At 39.7% G+C, this 12758-nt stretch overlaps 1 protein-coding gene across 1 annotated transcript in view; it reads right to left on the bottom strand.

Moving 5' to 3' along the window:
- LOC121863715 (transcription factor p65-like) overlaps positions 1–2537 on the bottom strand; it is a 114630-nt gene extending 112093 nt beyond the window's left edge. Inside the window, exon 1 of the mRNA XM_042362455.1 lies at positions 2420–2537. The gene's annotated coding sequence lies outside the window, so the exon portion shown is untranslated. The remainder of the gene's footprint in view (positions 1–2419) is intronic.
- Positions 2538–12758: the final 10221 nt, after the last annotated feature.

Raw genomic sequence — 12758 nt, 5'->3', positions numbered from 1 at the left:
AGCTATTATAGTCACACAGAAAGGATCTGTTCAATGAGAATCTTATGTTAATGGAACAGGAGCAAGCTGTTGCTGAGGAACAGGAGGACACTTGTACAGAAGTTCCATATACACCCCATGAATTGACAACAAAGGTTTTGTCTAAAGTGCTTAGTCAACTGCAAGATGTGATGCAAACCGTTGAGACACACGATCCAAATCATGAACACAGCCTCAAGTTTGCAAGAGAAATAGAGAGCAACATGGAGGGGCTATAAGGAACTGTACACTGAAAATTGTGTCATCAATGACATACCACATTGGACAAATTCTTTGCCTCAAGACCACAGCCAAAGAAGAAGATGATGATGATGATGATCCACAGGGAGAGGCAGGAGTCAGCAGTGACCCACTGTCTCCCTCCCAGTAACTGCAATTACACCACTTCACCTAACTCAGCACTCAACATTGTTTCTGGCAAGTAAAAATCGAGCGCTTTGTTCATTTATTATCATGTTACATCATGAATGACTCATTGTATGTGGTTAAAAACCATCCAATTTCATAAATATACAGTATGTGCTTGTGTAAATGGGAACAATAATTTGCGTAACGGAATTTCGCGCTGCAGACAGATTTTCAGGAACGGAACCCTTCCGTAACTTGGGGGTGCCTGCACTAATATTATGTACGTATTTTACAGGCACATTTTATATAAATTTTGGGTTAGCAAAGGTAAAGTACAGAGGAATTATATAAAGGTGCCTGAGGTTGAGTGGCATATCTAGGAAATCAGCATAAAATCTTGCACAGCAGAGTACTGCACCTAAGGACAAATCTTTTGCACCAAGCGGAGTCCCCCTTAATTGAAATATCACTGACACCTTAATTTCAAGGGTAAGCATATAAATATTTTAACAAAAGCAGACATTCATTAATAACTTCACAAAAAAATTATCTAGTTCTATATAAATGAATATTGCATAAGGTCAGAGACACCATATAATCAAATTTCTGAAGAAAAAAAACTTTCTACATAAATCTAAACACAGGTTGGGTATCCCTTATCTGAAATTCCCAAATTTGAAATGCTCTGAAATCCAAAAGTTTTTCCAGCGATACCCCATGTTAGGGTAAATAGACCTTCTTTAGGGTGAAATTTAGGGTAAGCAAAAATTTTGCAATATTTAAGGTAATCAAGGATTTCTTGGGTCATTTTGCTCATTTTTAGGGTAATTACTTTGTAGTACTAAAGAAATGAATATTAAAATAGTCTGACAATCGACAGACTGGTCATTTCTTAATTTCTTAATTTCATTTCCATACAACCTAGGTAAGTCTCCCATTAATACAAAAAGTAAATGTTTTCTTTTATTGCGTTACTATGCAGTGTTCGTATTTTGAAGAAAATGTCCTTAGACTGGTATCTATGATACGTTTAAAGTATTGTACAATATTAAATATTTAATGTTTTATTATACTTGTATAGTAATATCTCCGTTAGCCGAAAACCCTCAAACCTGGAACTCTCCAATAGCCGGAACGGAAATTTTCTAGGAAACTCGTTCCCAAAGCCGGAATTTTCTGGAAAATTACAGCTTTGGGGGGCGATTTTCTGAAGGTCACATTTTGTGGAAAATTCTGGAAAAAATTTTCCAGTACCCAGAAAATTCCTGGGATGGGGGAGGATTTTTCTGGGTTTGAGAGATGAAAATCAGGCACATTTTCGGGAAATTCCGAGAAAATTTTTCTGGTACCTGAAAAATTCCGGGTATGGGGGATATTTTTCCAGATTTGAGAAATGATGTAATGCGGAATTTCTGGAACTTCCGAGAAAATTTTTTCCCTTATCCGGACAATTCCGGGATGTTGGATTTTTTCCAGCTTTGAGTCATCTCGTTACCCGGAAATCTCTAATTCCAAGAAGAGCTCTGCACCAATTGTTCCGGCTAATGGAAATATCACCGTATTCATATAGTATTGATAAAGTCATTATCCTCAAGAACCAGCGAGAAAGTATTTGAGCTCTCGTTACTTTACTTATTAATTTGGAGATTGTGGAAATATATGACATCTCCCAAGGAGCTGTTGAGGGAGGCCTTATATACAATTATTAATAGATTATTGGCAGACTGGAAAGAGCCTCTATCATATCCTTGGGAAATCCACAGAAATCGGAAAATCTGGTAAGTGGCGAGTTCATTCTTTGTGCTCTATATGCCTCATATCATCTACTTGTGTAATGTGAAGTTTCATAACAATAATTGCACTGACATAAGAATTATGATCTGCACAAAAAAGATATACCTACACATCCAAATATATAGATGACATAATATGTAGATTTTCCAGAAAGAAAATATATTATCAATGTGAAGCTCTGAAAGTGTACAACTCTCACACCATATCCTAGTACAGAACAGTGTGTCAGTTGGCTTACCTTTAGTGACCTTATCACAAAGCAGAATGATTTCCTTTCCTCCAGCCACGCTACTTGTACAGTCACTAAGTTTACAGATTATGAGATCAGATGTGGCCTCTGCACAGAAAAGAACATTAATAATGTTTTAGTGATACTTTTTACAGCAAGTTATTGTAAACACTTGAATAATAATTTGCTGTTACCATAAAAAACCTATCAGAAAAGTACAGCAGCTGTGTTCTTCACTGAAAGCTTAAATTTGTCTAAGAGAGAGGAAGAGAGATGGTAGAATACAGTACAGGTATCCCTCGATATATCTACGTTCGTGACACAAAAATTCGCTTATACGAATTTCCTATATTACCACCTCTTTTTTGTGCTATGTAAGCGAGGAAAAGCTTCCCCCGTTTATATAAATTTGGATCCCAACAACTATTCAAATCATGCGCCCCTGGGAGTCAGTGGGTGCTGCCCCGGCCACAGCCCCCTAGCACTCTCCCTACCAAGCTAAGGTAGGAGTTATGTAATGGTTGTTATTCAACTAGCAATTTTGGGTATATAAACAAAACTTTCTTCATTTTTTTTTCATTCTTACATAAGAATGGAGGAAACTGCAGCAGGCCTATTAGCCTATACTGGGCAGTCCCATTTACACCCAAACCCCTATTTCTCACATATCCATCCAACATACAGAATGTGCAAAAAATAAATAAATAATAAAATAAAAATTATTATCATAGTCAAAAACATAAAGCGACGGGGGGAACCAATAGTTTTGGATAGATAAACTTAACTTTCTTGATTTTTTATTTTTTTTTATTTTTTTTTACTCAATTATACATTCACACACAATCCTACATACTGTACATAATGTGCAAAAAAAAAAAGTATTAAGGTAAAAACACACAGGGAATAAACATTTTTTTGTGACTGATTGCGGGTGGGAGAGTGTTGCTAAGGGTCGGTAGAGGAGCCGGGTTGCGATGCGACACAAGGGTGGCCAAGTGTGAAGCAGCCAGTGTCTAAGCAAATAGCACCACTGGCAACTGTGTTAAGCTTCGATTTAGCTTTTCCTTAATAGGTTATTTTCATCTAGATACAGTAAGTCCTCGCTTAACGTCGTCCTGGTTAACGTTGTTTCAGTACTATGTCGCTGAACTTTAGAGACCAAAAATTCATTTAACGTCCCGGTGACCCAATACTACGTCGTTTTGCGTCACCATGTACTACTTTCTACGGCGCATCACCCGCTCTTGTCTGGCCTCGCTAAGCTCTCTCAGCTCGGCGAGCTGCCCTCACTCCTGGAACGTCACAGCGTCCCCAAGCGACGCCAAGCCAGTCTCTGTTACGACTTCATATCATTTGTGTGTGCTTAAGTGCTTTTGCTCTAAAGCTGTACTCTAACCATTCGAAATGGCTTCCAAGCTCCCATCAAATGCTACTGACGCTAGTGTAGTGAGGAGGCAGCGTAAGACCATTACCCTTGCTATGAAAATGGATGTACTAACCCGATTTAAAAAAGGGGAACTTGCTGTGGACATCGCCGCTGTGCTTGGTATAACTTCCACAATGGTGCATACTATCCGGACCAATGCTCATAAGATTAAGGTTAGCGCTGGAAGTGGTTCTTCTCCGAGTGCTACAAAGACGACTCGTACTAGAAGCACTGTGATAGAAAAAGTGGAAAAGATGCTGGCAATGTGGATGGAGGACCAGAATCAACGCAATGCCCCTATGAGCCTTATGGTTATCCAGCATAAGGCCAGATCCTTGTTTGACGACATGAAGGAAACAGAGGGTGAAGGAGCGAAGGAAGTGACCTTTACGACCAGCCGAGGCTGGTTTCAACGATTTAAGCATCGGTATAACTTCCACAACATAAAGATGACTGGTGAAGCTGCCAGTTCAGATACGGTTGCTGCCGAGACATTCCCACCAACAATGGAGGAGGAGCAAGCAGCGGCAGAGGAACCCCAGTCAGAACAGGAGGAGGAGGAGGCAGCCGCAGAGTCTCAGTGACTCACCACCCTCCTCTTTTCCTGCCCTCCTCCGCTTCCACCCTCCTCCTCCACTCTCGCCATCCTCCTCCTTCGCTCCACTACCCACCACACACTCGCTCTACCACCTCCACCCATCGATGAGTACCAATACAAACTTAGTACTGTAGTTCTATATACCATTTTCTACAGAAATAGCAATGATTTTCTGTACATGCATCTTTTTTCAACAGGCAAAGGGAGGCTCAGGAACGTAACTCCCGTATTTTATCTACTTTTATGGGGAAAATTGACCCGCTTACGTTGTTTCATACAACGTCGCGTTTTCAGGAACGTAACCCCGACGTTAAGCGAGGACGCCCTGTAGTATTTTTTAATGTTTTTAATGTGTTAGGTAGTAAATTACAATACAGTAGAACCTCAATAAATCAGACTAATTGGGACAAACCCCAGTCCAAAAACTGCTAAAGTCCGAGAAAAGCGAATATATGGGGGGGGGGGAAAGTTGGTGATAACACTGCTTATCTGAAGTGTTCAAAGAAAATCAGTTATGTTATTACTGCACTTCAACAACTAAGGTCTTTAAGTGTATACTAACAAGGTTATTAAAAGAATTACATCAACAATAAAAAAAAATATGAAACAATTCTCTGGGTTGAAAATCAGACATGTAAGTCTGGTTGTCACCGAGATGAGTGGTATTTATTGTAAAGTGTCATATGTGAGTAACCACAGAATTTGTCTTACAAATAAAGAGAAAACTGTATACTGTACAGTACTATAAAGATAAAAATAAAAACAATTAAGTGTAATATTGTATGTGGAAAGCAAGTGTTTATCTGGGAGCAGCTGGCATTGGGGTAGCATGGGTGGGTGGCTCTCTCCCCATCTCTCCCACAAGATTCCTTTAACACTTCTTTATGCAATTCCACCACAATTACCATATAATTTTGGATCATTTGGTGCCAGGTTGATAAAATATTATCCTAAAAGAATCAGCTTTCCTGAAAAAGGAATCCCACACTGAACACCATAAGTCATTGTTTACAAAGAGCAAACAACTGATCGGCTTACCACAATGTCTGTCTTAAACACTTAGTAAATTAGTACAGTACAGTTGTGTATTTATCACCACTTAATAAATACTATTGCAGTGTATGAATCATCACTTAATAAGTAATACTGAAGTGTAAAGTATTAATTATGCATCTGCATATAAGTATCATGGTTTATTCATTAATCATTTGTCAAAGAGTCCAAGTAGCCAAACTGAGTCATCGTATAACACTTAAAGGTAGTAAATAAAATTTTCAAGAAGGTACCTTCATATTGAATACAGTACTATACAGTGTATAGTCTACTGAAAGCTCACACGAACACATCTGGGTAAACAACCTTGTGATACAGCCTATCCTTTTATTTTTGAGTTATATTACAAATTACATACAGTATTGTATTTTTCTCCATTACTGAAGATGCATCTTGATGAAAACCATAAGAGGCCAATCATATGAGAATATGTCTTAGTTCTCAGTAGGCCTTTAACAAATCTGATTAGACCACTGTACAGTATTCAGTAAGTGTGGTTCATTTCATCAGATTTTTTATTTAATCTCCGACCCCCCTTTTTTTTCTCTAGTATTTCCGGTGATCAGAGCACCTCAGAGTCCGAAAAAATTGAATTCTGATATGTTAAAGTCCAATTTATATAAGTTTTATTAGTTGTATACTATTTATCATAACTTATGAAGGTTTTATTGTTATTTGTGAATCAGTGTTTTTGGGGTATGATATTGGGGTACAGCAGGGTCGGGATATATCGCGACTTTATATAACGGTTTTTTTATATCGGGGCTACCAAAATTATTGACATTTTCCTATATATAGCGATAATTTTTTTTATTTCACGAGGGAAATCGGGCAGGAAATATTTAAAATGTACCGCCATGACAAACAAATGCGTCATTTGCTCGTGATATATCCCGACCCCACTGTATTTTTAACACTGGGGAATCAAACCCTATTTTTCCTATTTGTTCTGTTACAGCAAAATGTCAATTTGAAGCAATTCAATTTAAGATTATTGATTTACAGCGACACCCACAATTAAGGACAATGTTATAATCTAAAGCGAATCTTTCCTATTTTGAGCGAGTCAATCTGGAGCATCATATTTAAAATTTTGCACCTAATGTTTCTCTGGACACCTACACTGTCCTAAGGGCAAAGCTGTACTGTACATGTACTCAAAATAATGTACTAAATGATTACTAAAATTTTTGTTTAATGCAAACTATAGCTTGATTATATTCAAATTAATCACGAGCTTATAAGAATTCCAGCAATGTAAATTATATTCTCCCTGGTCACTTCTGTGACATTTAAAAAAAAAAAAAAACTCAATCTAAAGGACATAAATAAACAAATAAATACTTCACTAAACCTTTATAGCCAACTGTCAAACATGTCACTGTCACCCCCCATCTTCCCAGCCAGGGTTTGGTGTTTTAGGCTTAAAGTTTTTATCTTATATAATATCAAAGACTAAAGTTAGGAGAATATAATTTGTATTGCTAAAATCCTTGCAAGACAGTGAATAATTTGAATATAAATGTCATATTTTGCACAAGAGATAAAAATTTTTGCTCTTTGTAATAAAATTCTTAAATTAGAAATAAAATTTGTATGTCTAATGTAAGCTATAGCATGTTCATATTCAAATTAATCACTATCTTATAAGAATTCCAACAATGTTAATTATATTCTCCCATGTCAGTTTAGTGACATTTTACAAGAAAAAAACTTAAAGTCACTCTTAAGGACAGATAAATAAATAAGCACTAGACCTTGGCATCCACTGTCAAACATATCCACCCCCAATCCTCCCAGCCAGTAAACAGACCATTTTGCATCCCTTAATTTTAGCTGTGTTGATTTATGAGTGTTTGTTTTAACATAATACTACAAAAAAACCATGTTTTTTTTAATTCTAGGAGATGGGCTGAGGTGCATCTGGGTAGACTCTAAGTCTTTTTAGTATTTTGTGTTTCTCGTAAGTACCAAACTAAATTATTCCATTGAAACAACACTTCGATTTAGTGCGAATTCGGTTTAAAGCAACCTCTTTTGGATTGTATCTCGTGTTATATCGACGCTCTACTGTATTTGAGATTTGAAAATTCTCTTAATTTTTTTTTACCTAAACCATTTGTATATCGAGGGTACATGTACACTCGCACCAAAAAGTATCGGTGCAGGGTGAGATCAACGAGTTCCGAAACGATACGTATACACTGTGATATGTCGGGAAGGTTGGTAAGTGTATCCTCATAACCGCTCCCCCACTAGGTGTTGCCATATGGCTGACAATCAGGGCTGCCAACATACGGATGGAACAACTCGCCTTTCCCAATACCTATCATCACTGGTCTCAAATTGTTCACACTACAGTATGCACCGATACTTTTTGTTGCGAGTGTACATATAATATTCTTGACATGCAACCTCTTTCATTGAAAAAAAAATTGGTGTAAATACAAATTATTCTAGATGTATAATATCTATTCAATATTTTTTTGTAACTGATGCACTATATCAAATACAGAATCTTAACAAAAAACTTCCATAAAAATATAGCATTACATATTCTACATAAATGGTCCAACAGTAAGCTTGAACACATTTCTCAAACAAAAACTTACCATCTACAGTGCCCTTCCACTTCACCTTAGGTCTCAACTCATATCTATAAATACTATAGCCCATAGTCACCTACCCACATCCACTCAAACCCAGTTTACCTACAGTCACCCACACCCAGCCACCTAAGCCCAACCTACCTACAGTTACCTACACCCAGCTTACACACAGCCACCCAAACCCAGCCTACCTACAGTTACCCACACCCAGCCTACCTACATTTACACTCACTCAGCCTACCTACAGTTACCCACACCCAGCCTACCTACAGTTACACACATTCAGCCTACCTACAGTTACCCACACCCAGCCTACCTACAGTTACCCACACCCAGCCTACACAGTCACCCACACCCAGCCTACACTGTCACCCACACCCATCCTACCTACAGTTACCCACACCCAGCCTACGTCTACAGGATCCAGCGGTAGCACATGCTTTCAGAGAGCAGCTCGAATATGGGCTGATAGCAACCTGACAAAAAACAACCCAAATCCCAGTGCCGAATGGAGTATTCTCGACACTGTCATGACAAAAACATGCAGAGAGACACTCGGCCAGATCGAAAGAACACACCAGGACTAGTTTGATGAAAATGACCCAGGATATCAATATACTCGTCGATGATAAACGTGCTGCTTTAAGAGACTGGCAGAACAACCCTTAGTCTTGGACCAAAGCTGATACCTTCTGCAAGAAGAAATTGAGGCCCAGGGCGAACTTCGCAATCTAAAGAACGACTGGTTTAAAAATAAAGCATGAGAAACACAAAAATTTGCCGATCAACGCAAGATGTGCGAGTTTTTCAATTCCACTAAAACATTCTATGGGCCATTGACTCATGGCACAGCCCCCTTCCTCTCATTCGATGGCAACTCCCTAATTAATGACGAGGAAGGCATCCGTAAGCGCTGGAAACAGCACTACCATTTGCTGCTCAACCGAAACACTGATGTGGATGTCCTGACTACCTAGCAGGTCCCTCAGCATCCAGAGCTGACCCATCTCAGCTATCCTTCATCCCTGGATGAGGTAGCTACTGCCATCAAGCAGATGAAAACTAACAAAGCCTCAGGGCCTGATGGAATCCCAGCCCAGGCGTATAAAGCAGGAGGACCTCTGCTTACCAACCTTCTCCACTCTCTCCTGGAGAATATATGGAAAAGGAGGAAATCCCCCCAAGCTCTTTATGACGCCTCCATCGTCAATATTTATAAGAACAAAGGAGACCAGTCAGACTGTGGGATCACGCTGCTGTCTGTAGCTGGCAAGATTATCGCCCGAGTCCTCCTAAACAGACTTCTTCCTGAGGCGGAATAATTACTCCCAGAATCTCAATGAAGCATTAGACCATTACGAGGCACCACTGACATGAGCTTTGCTGCCTGCCAGATACAGGAAAAGAGCAGAGAACAGCGTCGTGCCCTGTACATGGCCTTCATCGACGTAATAAAGCCGTTGACTCGGTCAACAAGGAAGCCCTTTGGTGGACCCTCAGCCATTTTGGCTTTCCACCAAAATTCATCGCCATTGTGAGGCAACTCCAATATGGCATGAAAGGCAGTGTTCTGCACAATGGCACCCAGTCTGAGTTCTTCCCCATCCAAATAAAGGTAAGACAAGGATGTGTACTGGCACCAACTCTCTTTTCCATTTTCTTTGCTTCCTTCCTTACTCGTGCCAGTGCCAATTTAGCTGGCAGGGTGGACATAGAGTACCGAATGAATTATCTTTTCAAAATAAGACAATTCCGGGCAGGAACAAAGGTGTCGGCAGCTTCCATTACAAAACTTCAGTATGCACACAACATCACCCTTGTCGCTCACGCTGAACGTAACCTACAGGAGATCCTGAACACCTATGCAGATGCGTAAGCACACTTCACCCTTGAGGTGAATGTACGTAAAACTCGAATTCTCTTTCAGCCTGCCCCTGGTTCAGCCACAACTCCACCATCCATCCAGCTTAATGGTACTACCCTCACTAATGTTACCCGCTTTCAGTATCTCAACTTCCCACCTGTCCACCACCGCGGGCATCAATGAAGACATTCAACATCGGATCAGATGTGCATTTCAAGCATTTTGGCAGACTCCGTACCCATGTCTTCAGCTGTAGGGAGCTGAAATTATCAAGCAGTGGTCCTCCCCTCCCTGCTATATGGCAGCGAGACATGGGTCATATACAGGAGGCACCTCAAGTCAATTGAAAACTTTCACCAATGTAGTCTACTCTCAATCCTCCGAGTTCGCTGGGAAGACGAGAACAAATGTCAGTATTATCGCTGACACCAACTGTAGGAGCATCAAGGCTACCATTATCTTCAAACAACTACATTGGACTGGCCATGTTACCCGCATGGACGACAGTAGACTGCCAAAGCAACTACTTTACAGTCACCTAACAAGAATAAACATAATGCTGGCGGGCAAGTGAAAAGATATAAAAGATAGTCTTAAGACAAACCTGAAAAAGTGCCAATTCAACCCTCTCACCTGGAAGACGATTACTCCACACTGTAACGCTTCAAGGAGCACCACACAAAGTGTGAATACTTTCGATGTAGCCCGACTGCAAACCGAGACAGACAAGCGCCAATGCCAGAGACCCTGCCGCCGCTCCTCCCGCACTAGATGGAGCCATCCACATGTGCAAAATCTGTGAACGACCCTGCCAGTCCCATATCGGCCTCTTCAGTCATCTTAAAACTCACCAGCCTAGGTGACATCCTTAATAACTCATATCATTGTGCACAAAGCTGGAAGATCGTCATACCGTACTCGATTCCGAGTGACAGCAAAGTAGTAGTAGTATCCAACGAAGCCCATGTAGATGTCAGTGCCCGAGGATTCTGGACGCAGGGACAGCGAGCCTTCTTTGACATAAGGATTTTCGATCCCCTAGCCGCATGTCACCGTAACCTAGCGCTCGATGCTACACACAGGAGGAACGAGAATGACAAGATCAGGGTATATGGGGAGAGAATTCTGAAAGTTGATCAGGGCAGCTTCACTCTTCTGGTTTTCACAACAACTGGTGGGATGGGACCAAGTGCAAGATGTTTCTATGCAAGACTCGCGGAGGTGTTATCTGAACGGAAGCAGCAGCCCAAAAGTTACGCCACAGACTGGTTGAGAAGTCGACTGTCCTTCTCTCTGCTTAGGTCTGCATTGCTCTGCCTCAGGGGAATGAGATCTTTGGCCCCAAAGCCGACAACGATCGCAGATATTGACTATGAGTCAACAGTCACTGAATGTCGCATAGATCTGCAGCTCAACTAACTCAACACAGCTAGGGTAGCTACTTATGTATTACGATATTCAATTTTAAGGTAATAAAATGGTGGCGAAGGTGTGGTTATTGGGGTAGGCTCACGGGGTCTCAATAGGAACAACCAGCCAAAACTAACGGAATATATATAAAGTTGAGTCTGGATTTACGCGGTTTTGGTTTAAGCGTTTTGTCATTTATGCGGTGCCTTGCCAGAATTGAAATGCTTGATTTACGCGGTAAATTTGGTCATTTATGTGGGTGAAGTATAATTTGTTTATTTACTGAAGACATTTGTTTTAGCTCATAAAATTCATACAAATTACCCGGCCAGAATATAATTTACATTGCTGGAATTCTTATAAGATTGTGATTATTTTAAATAAAAACATCATGGAATTTGCATTAGACATACAAATTTTAGATCTAGTGTAAGAATTTTCATTAGAAAGAGCCAAAATTTTATCTTTTGTGCAAAATATATGAAGTTTATATTCAAAATATTTAAGGTCTTGCAAGGAATCCAGCAATGTCAATTATATTATCCTAACTTTAGTCTGAGGTATTATTAATTACTAAACGTGTAAGCCTAGTGTTTTCACCCAAACACTTCTCTGGTAGGGAGGGAAGGTGGGGGGGTAGGGAGGGAGGGAGGGACCCAGCGAGCGTGGGAAGAGGGGGGGGGGGGGGGGGGGGGTATTTTGATTGACAGATAGTGTCTGGGTGAAGTATAATTTGTTTATTTACTTAAGATATTTGTTTTAGCTCATAAAATTTGTACAAATTACCTGGCCAGAATATAATTTACATTGCTGGAATTCTTATAAGATTGTAATTATTTTAAATATAAACATCATGGAATTTGCATTAGACATACAAATTATAGATCTAATGTAAGAATTTTCATTACAAAGAGCCAAAATTTTATCTTTTAGGCAAAATATATGACGTTTATATTCAAAATATTCCTGGTCTTGCCAGGAATCCAGCAATGTCAATTATATTATCCTAACTTTAGTCTGAGGTATTATTTATTACTAAACATGTAAGCCTAGTGTTTTTTCCCAAACATTTCTCAGAGAGGGAGGAGCCACAGTTGAGTCCATTATTTGAATGGACATTAACCTGGTGACTGTATTTCTCTTAATTTTATGATGGTATGGACACACAATTAATATTTAAGAAAAATACAGTCACCAGGTTAATTTCCATTCAAATAATGGACTCAACTCCCCCCCCCCTCTTCCCACGCTCGCTGGCTCCTCCCTCTCTGAGAAATGTTTGGGAAAAAACACAATACCTACGTTGTAGTAAAAATAACATCTTAATTTTATGATGGTATGGACACACAATTAATATTTAAGATGTTATTTTTACTACAACATAGGTA

This window comes from Homarus americanus, unplaced genomic scaffold, assembly GCF_018991925.1.
Source record: "Homarus americanus isolate GMGI-L3 unplaced genomic scaffold, GMGI_Hamer_2.0 scaffold48354, whole genome shotgun sequence".
NCBI lineage: Eukaryota > Metazoa > Arthropoda > Malacostraca > Decapoda > Nephropidae > Homarus > Homarus americanus.
Note: the sequence above shows the minus strand (reverse complement) of the source record. Positions and strands in the feature narration are given on the sequence as shown.